At 46.6% G+C, this 13,854-nt stretch overlaps 1 protein-coding gene across 1 annotated transcript in view; it reads right to left on the bottom strand.

Annotated features, from left to right (window-relative positions):
• Positions 1–13,854, bottom strand: part of LOC124038377 (leucine zipper putative tumor suppressor 2 homolog) — a 124,479-nt gene that overhangs the window by 42,928 nt on the left and 67,697 nt on the right. The window lies entirely within an intron of this gene.

A 13,854-nucleotide genomic window follows, 5' to 3' on the forward strand; every position in this document is an offset into this window, starting at 1 on the left:
TCCGTCCCCTCTCTCGCCATCTCTCTCACCTCTTTCTCCTCCTCTTATCAAGCACCATCCCACTCTAAATGATCAATATATTCTCTACAGTCTGATCACTGATTGATCACTGATACATTAGCCTTAGTTCTTCCTGCCCTATAGCACTGCACTGGGGTCAGTTCAATAAACCTGACAAAAATCTATGTAACCTCTCTTCCTGCAGTTGCTTTAAAGTAACATTCAAGTGGTTCAGAAAGTTCTTCTCAGATGAGTATTTTGTTGCTTTGAAGCAACTATCAGCGTGTTTCTGATACAGCCTCCCACATGAAAAAAATACTATAGTATACTATGGTATAAGTATTCACTGTAGTGTTTTAGCATATTTTTGTTGTTGTCGCAGAACCTCAGCAAAAGTACTACAGTGAATACTGATCTGTCTCTGATCTGTGGAAACGTCTTGGTCAAACCCTCTGGTCTGCCACAGTAGTTAGTACTCTATAGTAAACTGTAGTATTTTTCATGTGGGCTAACTGTAAAATATGCTTTAGCTACACTTATGGGGGTGTGTCTGTCAAGTAATTTTGGGGGGCTTATGGGGTTACTCCTGATTTTGCCACATCCTGTTGCGATATTACAACAACAAAGATGTTACACCAAACAGCAAACACTGTTTTATTCCCGCGGACATAATGGCACATCACTGCACGATGGATGGATGTACTACGGTGTTTTCTTATTACGTTGCTGAATAATCGCCTCCCCCAAAACAAAACAAAAACAATAATAAATGCACCTAAAGCGACCAGTGGTGCTGTTTAACCTTCAGAGCTCAGCTTTAACGCACCCCTCAAGTTGTTTCTGAACCAGCCCAACATTCATATATGCTGATATATGGCTAAGCTGCTACACATATGGGGGTGTGTCGGTCAAGTTAATCTTTTCAGGCTAATGTGGCTACCCTGATCTTATTGGGATGAGCAAGACGAGTTGGAACTATTCATTACTCATCCATTATAATGATGAACAGATGAGACCAAGAATAACAAAGAAATGATGCTCCACTCCCTACCCCCCTTTCAGTCTGTGTTTCCCAAAATATATATAATAAGGCCATCCCCCCCCACCCTTGACCCCAAACTATATAGCATATAAGAAAAAAAGCATAAAGCAGAAGATCCTCATAATGATCCTAATCATCCTAAACAGCCCTGAAGGAAGGGAGGAGTGAGGAGACACAAGGGCCTGTCCTCCTGTCTTGTCCTAGCAGGGAGCTGGGGGGGGGGGGGTCCATTTGTCATCCTGTTTTCATGGATCCCCAACTTTGGTAACCAGCTAGGTAATAAGGGGCACGCCTACCCACCCTGTTATTCTGTAGAGGTGAGAGAAGGAGAAGAGAGAGGAGGAAAGGAGAAGAGGTGAAGGAAGGAAGGAAGAGAGGGCGAGAGAGAGGAGAGGTAGGGAAGAGAAAGAGGAGGAGAAAAGAGGAGGAAGAGAGAGGATAATTTAAATATTTTATTTAACCTTTATTTAACTAGGCAAGTCAGTTAAGAACAAATTCTTATTTACAATGAGGACTACCAGAAGGCAAAAGGCCTCCTGTGGGGAAGGGGGCTGGGATTAAAATAATACAAAATATATAAATATAGGACAGAACACACATCACGAGAAGAGAGACAACACAACACTACATAAAGAGAGACCTAAGACAACAACATAGCAAGGCAGCAACACATGACAACACAGCATGGTAGCAACACAACATGACAACAACATGGTCGCAACACAACATGGTAGGAGCACAAAACATGGTACAAACATTATTGGGCACAGACAACAGCACAAAGGGCAAGAAGGTAGAGACAACAATATATCACGCAAAGCAGCCACAACTGTCAGTAAGAGTGTCCATGATTGAGGCTTTGAATGAAGAGATTGAGATAAAACTGTCCAGTTTGAGTGATTGTTGCAGCTCGTTCCAGTCGCTAGATGCAGCGAACTGAAAAGATGAGCGACCCAGGGATGTGTGTGCTTTGGGGACCTAGAGAAGAGGTAGGGAAGAAACAGAAGAGGGAAGACAGACACACACAGCTCTGGCCCTGATTCTAGCCTTTGGAAGGCTTTACAGTTGTAACGTTCATAAAACGAGGTCGGACAACATGGCCTCTGCTCTGACACTGATCTGCCCCTGCACGTGTGTGCACACGCAAGCACAAACACACACAAACACACACACACTCCCTCCCCTGTAGGATTTCTAATCAGTAGATGACATGTCACCCAGTGGTCTCTTCTGACGTAAACCCTGAGCTGTGTTAAGATTAGAATCTGGGTTTTATTACTGGTAGATTATGGCTATGCCAGCATATGTCCTCGCCACAGGAGCACTCCCACTATTTGACACTATCACCATGACTTGGGGTTTGACAAATGGTGATGCAGGGTTGGGGTCATTTCCATTTAAATTCAATTGAATCAGAACGTAAACTGAAATGTTCCTTCTTTTATTCTTCATTGAACCCGTCACTGCTGTAATGTGTTGGTCATCATGACCAAGTTTGAAAGCGACAGTGTAAGTACAATTCCTCAACTGAGTTTTTACATCAGTGCAGAAGTGAGGAAATCAGGAGAGAAAGTGACTGGCAGAATGGGTGTTTTATGTGGAGGAAGAGGGCTGCAGTATGTATCTCAGATAGGGGGGAGTGAGGCCTAAGAGGGTTTTATAAATAGGCAACAACGGGTATACAGAGATGGCCAGTTTACAGAGTGCAGTGATGTGTCCTATAAGGAGCATTGGTGGCAAATCTGGTGGCCTAGTGGTAAAGAACATCTAGCCGCTCGAGAGCAACCTTACCTGCCTTATCTTCATCCTTACCTTCCGATCTATAAATTACGTCTCCGTAATCTAGCATGGGTAGGATGGTCATCTGAATCAGGGTTAGCTTCCATCTGCCTGAGCTATGTTGTTGATGTAAATTGAGAAGAGCGTGGGGCCTAGGATTGAGCCTTGGGGTAGTTCTTTGGTGACAGGCCGTGGCTGACACAGCAGATGTTCTGACTTTATACACTGCACTCTTTGAGAGAGGTAGTTAGCAAACCAGACCAAAGACCCCTCAGAGACATCAATACTCCTTAGCCAGTCCACAAGAATGGAATGGTGTACCGTATCAAAAGCTTTAGCCAAGTCAATAAAAATAGCAGGACAAGATTGCTTAGAATCAACAACAATGGTGACATCATCTAATGGCACAACCAAGTGACCTGGATTGCAGTTGAGATTACATTAAAAATACATAATGCAAGTTTGATCAATGCTGTTCGAGATTCTGTACAGATTATTATAGCAAATGTAGGGAACTCCACAGACCTGCAACATTTGCATGATGAACAACACCTTCCTAATATTGAGTGGCACTCCCACTTTTGGCCTAGATTCAATTGGTCAAGGCATCAGCTCTACAAGGTGTCGAAAGCATTCCACAGGGATTCTGGCCCAAGTTGACTCCAATGCTTCACAAAGTTGTGTCAAGATGGCTGGATGTCCTTTGGGTGGTGGACCATTCTTGATACGCACGGGAAACTATTGGGCAGAACCTGGCACCTACTACAATACCACGTTCAAAGGCACTTAAAACTTCTTGTCTTGCCAAGCCATGAGGTCGAAGGAATTGCCCTTAGAGCTCCGATACAGGATTGTGTCGAGGCACAGATCTGGGGAATGGTAAAACATTTCTGCAGCATTGAAGGTCCCCAAGAACACAGCAGCCTCCATCATTCTTAAATGGAAGTAGCTTGGAACCACCAAGACTCTTCCTAGAGCTGGCCGCCAGGCCAAACTGAGCAATCGGTAAAGACCTTTACTGCAAGCATGCGCTTAAAATGCAGGAAGCAGCAGTGACTAGATCAATAAAAAATGGTCTAATGAAGCAGATGCTAAGCTACAGGACTGTTTTGCGAGCCCAGACTAGAACATGTTCCGGGATTCCTCCAATCGCATTGAGGAGTACACCACATCTGTCATTGGCTTCATCAATAAGTGCATCAATGACGTCATCCCCACAGTGACCATATGTACATACCCCAACCAGAAACCATGGATTACAGGCAGCATCCACACTGAGCTAAAGGCTAGAGCTGCCGCTTTCAAGGAGCGGGACTCTAACCCGGAAGCTTATAAGAAATCCCGCTATGTCCTGCGACGAACCATCAAACAGGCAAAGCATCAAGACAGGACTAAGATGGAGTCTTACTACACCGGCTCTGACGCTCGTCGGATGTGGAAGGGCCTGCATAGCATTACAGACTACAAAGGGAAGCACAGCCGAGAGCTGCTCAGTGATACGAGCCTACCGGATGAGCTAAACTACTTCTATATTCTCGCTTTGAGGCAAATAACACTGGAACATGTATGAGAGCCAACTGTACCAGAAGACTGTGTGATCACGCTCTCCGCAGCCAATGAGTAAGACCTTTAGACAGGTCAACATTCACGAGGCCGCAGGACTGATGGATTACCAGGATGTGTACTGCGAGCATGCGCTTACCAACTAGCAAGTGTCTTCACTGACATTTTCAACATCTCTCTTTCAGAGATTGGAATGCCAACATGTTTCAAGCAGAACCACCATAGTGCCTGTGACCAAGAACACTAAGGTAACCTGCCTAAACGACTACCGACTAGTAGCACTCACGTCTGTAGACATGAAGTGCTTTGAAAGGCTGGTCATGGCTCACATCAACACGATCACAGAAACCCTAGACCCACTCCAATTTGCATACCGCCCAAACAGATCCACAGATGATGCAATCTCTATTGCACTCCACACTGCCCTTTCCCACCTGGACAAAAGGAACACCTATGTGAGAATGCTATTCATTAACTACAGCTCAGCGTTCAACACCAGAGTGCCCTCAAAGCTCATCAATAAGCTAAGGACCCTAGGACTAAACATCTCCCTCTGCAACTGGATCCTGGACGTCCTGACTGGCCGCCCCCCACCACACTGATCCTCAACACAGGGGCCCCTCAGGGGTACGTGCTCAGCCCCCTCCTGTACTCCCAGTTCACTCATGACCGCACGGCCAGGCACGACTCCAACACTATCATTAAGTTTACCAATGACACAACAGTGGTAGGTCTGATCACCGACAACAACGAGACAGCCTATAGGGAGGAGGTCAAAGACTTGGCCATGTGGTGCCAGGACAACAACCTCTCCCTCAACGTGTTCAAGACAAAGGAGATGATTGTGGACTACAGGAAAAAGAGGACTGAGCACGCTCCCATTCTTATCGACGGCTGCAGTGGAGCAGGTTGAGAGCTTCAAGTTCCTTGGTGTCCTCATCACCAACAAACTAACATGGTCCAAGTACGTAGAATGTATGCACACATGACTGTAAGTCGCTTTGGATAAAAGCGTCTGCTAAATGGCATATATTATTATATTATTATAAGTACACAATGACAGTTGTGAAGCGGGCACGACAAAACCTATTCACCCTTAGGAGACTGAAAAGATTTGGCATGGGTCCACAGACCCTCAAAAGGTTCTACAGCTGCACCATCGGTTGCATCACTCCCTGGTATAGTTCTGATGTCTTCACTATTATTCTACAATGTAGAAAATAGTTCAAATAAAGAAAAACCCTTGAAAGAGTAGGTGTGTCCAAACTTTTGACTGGTACTATAGTCATTGTTTGTGTGTGTCTGTCTGTAAGTTGTTGTTCGTATGTATACTGTCACGACTTCCACCGAAGTCGGTCCCTCTCCTAGTTCGAGCGGCGTTCGACGTCACCGGCTTTCTAGCCATCGCCGATCCACCTTTCATTTTCCATTGGTTTTGTCTTCCCTCACACCTGGTTCCAATTCCATCAATTACATGTTGTGTATTTAACCCTCTGTTTACCCCCATGTCCTTGTCCGGAATTGTTTCTTGTAGTGCGTGTGTACGTTATGCTGGTGGATACCGGGTTTTGTTTGACCCATTCATCTAATGTTCTGTTTACGGTGTGTTTTATGTTTATTAAACAACAACGTTGTAAATCAGTTTTCGCTCTCCTGCACCTGACTTCTCTGCCTCCAGTATGCACAACGTTACATATACGTTTGATTTTGGAGTGTAAAAAAAGTGCAAAAAATGACAAATATATTATAAAAAGCAAAAAAGAAACCCTAGGCCTATTTGAATGATCTATTTGTAGTTGAACCCTGAGTTGAATTGAAACAATAGCTGTTGATGACATCGCAAATGCTATATAGGCTTAAATAATATAATTGATAATATATGACTTGGTTACATTTGGTTACATTTCATTTGCTCTGTTAAACCTACCCTTTGGAGGTAAGTAAATACATTTTTTGAAAATAAGAGTAGCAAGGCTATATACAGACACCGGTTAGTCAGGCTTATTGAGGTAGTATGTACATGTGAGTAGCAGTAGCGTAAAAAGAGGGGTTGGAGTAGAAGTAGCGTAAAAAGAGGGGTTGGCAGCTGGTAGCGGGTGGTGGGACACAATGCAGATAGCCCGGTTAGCCAAGGTGCGGGAGCACTGGTTGGTTGGGCCAATTGAGGTAGTATGTACATGAATGTATAGTTAAAGTGACTATGCATATATAACAGAGTAGCAGCAGCGTAAAAGAGGGGTTGGGGGGTGGCACACAATGCAAATAGTCCAGGAGGCATCTTATGGCTTGGGGGTAAAAACTGTTGAGAATAATTTTTGTCCTAGACTTGGCACTCCGGTACCGCTTGACATGCGGTAGTAGAGAGAACAGTCTATGACTGGGGTCTTTGACAATTGTCAGGGCCTTCCTCTGACACCGCCTGGTGTAGAGTTCCTGGATGGCAGGCAGCTCGGCCCCGGTGATGTACTGGGCCGTACGCACTACCCTCTTTAGTGCCTTGCGGTCGGAGGCCGAGCAATTGCCGTACCAGGCAGTAATGCAACCGGTCAGGATGCTCTCGATGTTGCAGCTGTAGAACCTTTTGAGGATCTTTTTAGTTTCCTGATGGAGAATAGGCTTTGTTGTGCCCTCTTCACGACTGTCTTGGTCTGTTTGGACCTTTCGAGTTTGTTGTTGATGTGGACACCAAGGAATTTGAAGCTCTCAACCTGCTCGACTACAGCCCCGTTTATGAGAATGGGCAGGTGCTCGGTGCTCCTTTTCCTGTAGTCCACAATCATCTCCTTAGTCTTGGTTACGTTGAGGGATAGGTTGTTATTCTGGCACCACACGGCCAGGTCTCTGACCTCCTCACTATAGACTGTCTCGTCGTTGCCGGTGATCAGGCCTACCACTGTTGTGTCGTCTTCAAACTTAATGATGGTGTTGGCCTGACCATGCAGTCGTGGGTGAATAGGGAGTACAGGAGGGGACTGAGCACGCACCCCTGGGGAGCTCCAGTGTTGAAGATCAGCGTGGCAGATGTGTTGCTACCTACCCTCACCATCTGTTGCAGAGGGAGTTGTTTAGTCCCAGGTTCCTTAGCTTAGTGATGAGCTTTGAGGGTACTCTGGTGTTGAACGCTGAGCTGTAGTCAATGAATAGCATTCTCACATACAGTAGGTGTTCCTTTTGTCCAGGTGTGAAAGGGCAGTGTGGAGTGCAATAGAGATTGCATCATCTGTGGATCTGTTTGGGCGGTATGCAAATTGGAGTGGGTGTAGTGTTTCTGGGATAATGGTGTTGATGTGAGCCATTACCAGCATTTCAAAGCACTTCATGGCTATGGACGTGTCTGTAGTCATTTAGGCAGTTTGCCTTTGTGTTCTTGGGCACAGGGACTATGGTGGTCTGCTTGATGCAATCAGGCAGGGACATGTTGAAAATGTCAGTGAAGACACCTGCCAGTTGGTCAGCACATGCCCGGAACACACGTCCTGGTAATCCATTTGGCCCCGCAGCCTTGTGAATGTTGACCTGTTTCAAGGTCTTACTCACGTCGGCTACGGAGAGCGTGATCACACAGTAGTCCGGAACAGCTGATGCTCTCATGCATGCCTCAGTGATTTAGCTCGTCTGGTAGGCTCCTGTCAATGGACAGCTCGCGGCTGTGCTTCCCTTTGTAGTCTGTAATAGTTTGCAAGCCCTGCCACATCCGCCGAGCGTCAGAGCAGGTGTAGTATGATTCACTCTTAGCCCTGTATTGACGCTTTGCCTATTTGATGGTTCGTTGCTACCCTTTAGCTCAGTGCGAATGTTGCCTGTAATCCATGGCTTCTGGTTGGGGTATGTAAGTACAGTCACTGTGGGGACGACATCCTCAATGCACTTATTGATAAAGCCAGTGACTGATGTGGTGTATTCCTCAATGTCATCGGAAGAATCTCGGAACATGTTCCAGTCTGTGATAGCAAAACAGTCCTGTTGTTTATCTTCTGCTTCATCATTTTTTATAGACCAAGTCACTAGTGCTTCCTGATTTAATTTTTGCTTGTAAGCAGGAATCAGGAGGATAGAGTTGTGGTCGGATTTACCAAATGGAAGGCGAGGGAGAGCTCTGTACGCATCTCTGTGTGTGAAGTATAGGTGATCTAGAATTGTTTTCCCTCTGGTTGCACATTTAACATGTTGATAGAGATTTGGTAGAACTGATTTAAGTTTCCCTGCATTAAAGTCTCTGGCCACTAGGAGCGCCGCCTCTGGGTGAGTGGGTTCCTATTTGCTTATTTCCTTATACAGCTGACTGAGTGCGGTCTTAGTGCCAGCATCTGTCTGTGGTGGTAAATAAACAGCCTCGAAAAGTATAGCTGAGAACTCTCTAGGCAAGTAGTGTGGCCTGCAATTTATCATAATGTACTCATCAGATGAGCAAAATCTTGAGACTTCCTTAGATTCTGTGCACCAGCTGTTGTTTACAAATATGCACAGACTGTGTATCCCGCTAGCTGAATATCCATGTCCCCATTCAGCCACGATTCCGCGAAATATAGGATATTACAGTCTTTCATGTCCCGTTGGTAGGATATTCGTGATCTTACCTCGTCTAGTTTATTGTCCAATAATTGCATGTTGGCGAGTAATATTGACGGTAACGGCAGCTTTCCTAGTTGCCTTCTGCGGGTCCTCATGAGGCATCCCGCTCTGTGTCCTCTGCGTCGCTTCCTTTTGCGAATAATTGGGATGTCTGCCCTATGGGGTGTTTGGAGAATATCGTGTGAGTCCTGCTTGCTACTGTTGTTGAAAAAATCTTTCTAATACAAGGTGAGTGATCGCTGTCCTGATATCTAGAAGCTCTTTTCTGTGGTAAGATACAGTTGCAGAAACATTATGTACAAAATAATTTACAAATATCGTGAAAACCCCCCACATAATAGCACAATTGGTTAGGAGACCGTAAAACGGCTGCCATCTCCTCCGGCACCATTTTTCCAACCATCACTAGCCAAACTGTCCACTGGGCAACGAGACACATCCCTCCATCCATCCTTCCATCTAACTCCCCTCTCACAGACAGACACTAAACACCTGTGCCTAAACGGGCATCCAGGTTAGTTACTGCAGAGAGAGACATAGGAGTGAGAGTCAGAAAGGCAGAGAGAGACATAGGAGTGACAGTCAGAAAGGCAGAGTGAGACATAGGAGTGAGAGTCAGAAAGGCAGGGAGAGACATAGGAGTGAGAGTCAGAAAGGCAGAGAAAGACATAGGAGTGAGAGTCAGAAAGGCAGAGAGAGACATAGGAGTGAGAGTCAGAAAGGCAGAGAGAGACATAGGAGTAAGAGTCAGAAAGGCAGAGAGAGACATAGGAGTGAGAGTCAGAAAGGCAGAGAGAGACATAGGAGTGAGAGTCAGAAAGGCAGAGAGAGACATAGGAGTGAGAGTCAGAAAGGCAGAGAGAGACATAGGAGTGAGAGTCAGAAAGGCAGAGAGAGGCATAGGAGTGAGAGTCAGAAAGGCAGAGTGAGACAGAGAAAGAGAGAGGAGGGAGAGAAGCAGAGAAAGAGAGCAAAAGAAAAAAGGAGAGAGCTGGGAGAGAGAGAAGCACTGCACATGGCTTACATAACTGTCATATCAACCCTCACAATACTTAACTAGTTTCCATCTTAACCCAGCCAGTCTCACTGTAGCCTACAAGCTCAATCAAACCCAAGAGTTACAGTAGCACAGATGGAACACAGACAGTAGCAAGCTAATGCAATTTATATGTAGTGTTCCTTCCGCTTTGCAAGTCAATAGCTTTTCTAAAATCTCTCTCTCTCTCTCTCTCTCTCTCTCTCTCTCTCTCTCTCTCTCTCTCTCTCTCTCTCTCTCTCTCTCTCTCTCTCTCTCTCTCTCTCTCTCTCTCTCTCTCTCTCTCTCTCTCTCTCTCTCTCCCCTCAACCTCTCCCTTTCTGACTATTGCTGCTATGCTGCAGTCATTTTCTAAGGAAGGGGGGTAAAGCAGCTTTGTTGCTATAATACGCCAGGCTATAATGCTTGCCCCACTTCCCCCTCTGCTTTCTGCTTTCATTGTGTAAGCACAATATACATAAAACATGATTTGCCCGCTTCAATTTCTGACTTTTATTCAAAGGGGGATTTGGTGGCAGACACCATTAGAGCTAAATAGTCTCCTTCTGATCTCTGCAAAAAATAGTGAGAGAAAACAGGGAGACAGCCTGATAGAGAAAGAGCAAGAGAATAGAGAATGAAGAGCGAATGGAGCAAACAGTAGAGAATAGAGATGGAGCTGTGACCTCCAGACATTGAACACAGGACAACTGTCTATATGACTAATGAACTCCATTTATCATCTAGTTAAGAGGAAGTGAAAGGAGACTGTGTTTGCCTGTACTACAGATGATAGCTACATCTATACCGTTACACTGACTGAATGGATCCCCTATGGCCATTGGACACTAGGATCTATCCTTGTTACTCTACATTAGGAATAGTAGACGGTATCCGCCTATGACCCTGTTACTTTGAGAATCTAATCCTTCCTTGTGCAACTACTACGGATCTAATCTCTCGTGGACAGATGCACGTAACATAAATGGTAGAAGCATCTGTCAACATTTACATTTACATTTACATTTAAGTAATTTAGCAGACGCTCTTATCCAGAGCGACTTACAAATTGGTGCATTCACCTTATGACATCCAGTGGAACAGTCACTTTACAATAGTGCATCTAAATCTTAAAGGGGGGGGGGTGAGAGGGATTACTTATCCCACAGATTGTGGGATGTGACGACTAACTAGGAACTTTGTTCTGTTAAGCATAATTTTGGTCACTGATCATTTGAACAACACATGATTTCGCATCGTTCAAATTTCGGGAGGGGAGAGGACATTTGGCCCATAGATTTGCCCGAAACTGGCTGAGAGTTTCGATTTAGAGGGGTGGAGACTTGGCAAATCTGATTAGTATGTTTTCTCGAGGATATGACCCAATTATGCAAGAATTTAGTTGTGGGAATTACAGACCTAACAGCATTAACAACAGGTCTACTACATAGTTTCCACCATTACTGTTCCCTTGTATATTATCCGAACCAGAGGGCATCAGGCTTACTGATCATCAGTGGTTCTGAAGTGACGGTTTAGTATTACAACCGACCAGACATGCAGAGATGCGATTCGCCACCTGGTCATCAGAAGGGGGAAAGGAGAAGATTAACTGTGTGTCGTCTGCATAGCAATGATAGGAGAGACCAGGTGAGGTTATGACAGAGCCAAGAGACTTGGTGTATAGCGAGAATAGGAGAGGGCCTAGAACAGAGCCCTGGGGGACACCAGTGGTGAGAGCACGTGGTGAGGAGACAGATTCTCGCCACGCCACCTGGTAGGAGCAACCTGTCAGGTAGGACGCAATCCAAGCGTGGGCCGCGCCGGAGATGCCCAACTCGGAGAGGGTGGAGAGGAGGATATGATGGTTCACAGTATCGAAGGCAGCCGATAGGTCTAGAAGGATGAGAGCAGAGGAGAGAGAGTTAGCTTTAGCGGTGCGGAGCGCCTCCGTGATACAGTGAAGAGCAGTCTCAGTTGAATGACTAGTCTTGAAACCTGACTGATTTGGATCAAGAAGGTCATTCTGGGAGAGATAGCGGGAGAGCTGGTCAAGGACGGCACGTTCAAGAGTTTTGGAGAGAAAAGAAAGAAGGGATACTGGTCTGTAGTTGTTGACATCGGAGGGATCGAGTATAGGTTTTTTCAGAAGGGGTGCAACTCTCGCTCTCTTGAAGACGGAAGGGACGTAGCCAGCGGTCAGGGATGAGTTGATGAGCGAGGTGAGGTAAGGGAGAAGGTCTCCGGAAATGGTCTGGAGAAGAGAGGAGGGGATAGGGTCAAGCGGGCAGGTTGTTGGGCGGCCGGCCGTCACAAGACGCGAGATTTCATCTGGAGAGAGAGGGGAGAAAGAGGTCAGAGCACAGGGTAGGGCAGTGTGAGCAGAACCAGCGGTGTCGTTTGACTTAGCAAACGAGGATCGGATGTCGTCGACCTTCTTTTCAAAATGGTTGACGAAGTCATCTGCAGAGAGGGAGGAGGGGGGGGGGAGGGGGAGGAGGATTCAGGAGGGAGGAGAAGGTGGCAAAGAGCTTCCTAGGGATAGAGGCAGAAGCTTGGAATTTAGAGAGTAGAAAGTGGCTTTAGCAGCAGAGACAGAAGAGGAAAATGTAGAGAGGAGGGAGCGAAAGGATGCCAGGTCCGCAGGGAGGCGAGTTTTCCTCCATTTCCGCTCGGCTGCCCGGAGCCCTGTTCTGTGAGCTCGCAATGAGTCGTCGAGCCACGGAGCGGGAGGGGAGGACCGAGCCGGCCTGGAGGATAGGGGGCATAGAGAGTCAAAGGATGCAGAAAGGGAGGAGAGGAGGGTTGAGGAGGCAGAATCAGGAGATAGGTTGGAGAAGGTTTGAGCAGAGGGAAGAGATGATAGGATGGAAGAGGAGAGAGTAGCGGGGGAGAGAGAGCGAAGGTTGGGACGGCGCGATACCATCCGAGTAGGGGCAGTGTGGGAAGTGTTGGATGAGAGCGAGAGGGAAAAGGATACAAGGTAGTGGTCGGAGACTTGGAGGGGAGTTGCAATGAGGTTAGTGGAAGAACAGCATCTAGTAAAGATGAGGTCGAGCGTATTGCCTGCCTTGTGAGTAGGGGGGGAAGGTGAGAGGGTGAGGTCAAAAGAGGAGAGGAGTGGAAAGAAGGAGGCAGAGAGGAATGAGTCAAAGGTAGACGTGGGGAGGTTAAAGTCGCCCAGAACTGTGAGAGGTGAGCCGTCCTCAGGAAAGGAGCTTATAAAGGCATTAAGCTCATTGATGAACTCTCCGAGGGAACCTGGAGGGCGATAAATGATAAGGATGTTAAGCTTGAAAGGGCTGGTAACTGTGACAGCATGGAATTCAAAGGAGGCGATAGACAGACGGGTAAGGGGAGAAAGAGAGAATGACCACTTGGGAGAGATGAGGATCCCGGTGCCACCACCCCGCTGACCAGAAGCTCTCGGGGTGTGCGAGAACACGTGGGTGGACGAAGAGAGAGCAGTAGGAGTGGCAGTGTTATCTGTGGTGATCCATGTTTCCGTCAGTGCCAAGAAGTCGAGGGACTGGAGGGAGGCATAGGCTGAGATGAACTCTGCCTTGTTGGCCGCAGATCGGCAGTTCCAGAGGCTACCGGAGACCTGGAACTCCACGTGGGTCGTGCGCGCTGGGACCACCAGATTAGGGTGGCCGCGGCCACGCGGTGTGGAGCGTTTGTATGGTCTGTGCAGAGAGGAAAGAACAGGGATAGACAGACACATACATTTACATTACATTTAAGTCATTTAGCAGACGCTCTTATCCAGAGCGACTTACAAATTGGTGCATTCACCTTATGACATCCAGTGGAACAGTCACTTTACAATAGTGCATCTAAATCTTAAAGGGGGGGGTGAGAAGGATTACTTATCCTATCCTAG

The sequence above is a fragment of the Oncorhynchus gorbuscha genome, linkage group LG06 (assembly GCF_021184085.1).
Source record: "Oncorhynchus gorbuscha isolate QuinsamMale2020 ecotype Even-year linkage group LG06, OgorEven_v1.0, whole genome shotgun sequence".
NCBI classification, from domain to species: Eukaryota; Metazoa; Chordata; class Actinopteri; order Salmoniformes; family Salmonidae; genus Oncorhynchus; species Oncorhynchus gorbuscha.